Here is a 1,804-nt window from a genome sequence, read left to right on the forward strand (position 1 = left end):
GCGGGATCCCTCTGGCCCTGCAAATGTAGTTTTAGTTATACACATGAAGTTTATTTCTATTTGTGTACACGTATCTATAGATCCTGTCAGAGTTTACAAGTGTTTTCACAAACCTTAGCTCATTTGATCCTGCAAACCCATAGCAAGCATTTCACAGGTACCTTGCTACTTTATGAACAGCCAAAGGCAAGGAGAAGTGAAGTATTTATCTCAGGTCATGCTACTAATAATTAGTAGGCTTAGAACTAGAACCCAGGCTTTCCAAATTTAGATACCGTGCCTCCATTTCTCTACAGATTGGATAACAGAAATGGACAAAAGACAAAAAAAATTCTTCCTATGTTCCTAGACTTTTTAGAAGTATTTCTTAGGGTCTCTCTCCTGCTTTCTTCTCCCAAGAGGTTCTGAATGAGATAGTGATCCTACAGAACTTCAAGCAAATGTGTAAGCCCTGCTTATCCCTTCGAAAGGCAAAATCAGCTATGTTTGTTTGGGGATTGGGTACTGCCTCAGTTGATAGCCGTAGATCTGGATGTTGGCTCTTCGGACCCTCTCTAGGAGCTGCCTCTCTGCCAGAAAGAACAGGAAGACACGTGCCCATTCATCCTGGGAAGCTTGATTTGCCTTCATGGAAAAGGAATGGCTTCACCTGAACCCAATCTTGTAGCTTAATTATTTTCAGAACAAGCAATTCTGTTAAAAAATAAAACTCAGACCATAACAAAAATCTTCATCTCTGGAAGATTCTCACCCAAACACAAACGGGAAGGATTAGCCCTGTCCAGGAAGTAGATTAATGCAGGTTCCAGAGATTACATTTTGTGGTAAACATCCCTGGCAGGCCACTTTGTCAGGAGGTGTTACTGCTCAAGATCAGAGGCACCTGCTTAATGTTCTGGGCCTTTCTGTGGTAGAGCTCTAGTAGCACCTGATCTTGACATTCTGCAGCCTAAGATAATTATTTCCATCCTCGATAGTGCAGGTAACTGGACACCTCTCAAAGCTGAGGTGAGCACCTTCACAGCTGTTTCTGCAAGAATGCTGGCTTTGCCTGCAGCATCCCCAGGCCATGTCCAGCAGAAGAAAGGTAGTAGCTCTCCATTTGCCCCATAGCTAGTTCTGACTTGTTTCCTGTGAAGAGAAAAGCAAATCCTGCTCACCACGATCTCGAATCCAAGGCCAACATAGAAGTACCAACCCAGTTGTATTATTCGGGTTTCCTTGGTTAGCAGTTCAGATGAAAATTGTAAAAATCAAGGAAGACCGCCTGAGGGATATGCAACTGCTCTTCAAGATCTGAAGTCTGCTCTTGGGTCATTCTGATGCACTGGGAGCCGACATATCTGTGCCTCCTTGGATTAGCCACTTGCCCGTTGCCTTCTCTCCCCAGAGCATGGGCTGCCTACAGCTTTACTCTCTGGGCTTTTATTTATCCCTAGGGATGACCCAAACGCAGAGAACCTCTGCAGTTTCCATAAAACTTAGGTGGAAGATAGTGTTTGAAAGTCTTAGAGTTCGCCCGTAAGAGAAAATGCAAGCCAATAAGCTTATTCTAGAAGATAAGGATATTACAATGTGATATTGTAAATATGTTACTCAAACTCAATAATATGAAAGTATGATACTCCTGACAGAGAAGAGGAAATCTAGAAATAAACAGATAAAGAAATTATGTCAAACCCCAGAGTACAAGTTAGATTTGTTCCAATAGATGATACAGAAACAACTGTTTGGAAACAAAACAGAAAAATACATCCAGGTCTCTCCCATAAATCAAAAGGAATAGAGCTTTAAGTGGATAACT

Source organism: Mirounga leonina, unplaced genomic scaffold, assembly GCF_011800145.1.
Source record: "Mirounga leonina isolate KUSES-001 unplaced genomic scaffold, KU_Mleo_1.0 Mir_199, whole genome shotgun sequence".
NCBI classification, from domain to species: Eukaryota; Metazoa; Chordata; class Mammalia; order Carnivora; family Phocidae; genus Mirounga; species Mirounga leonina.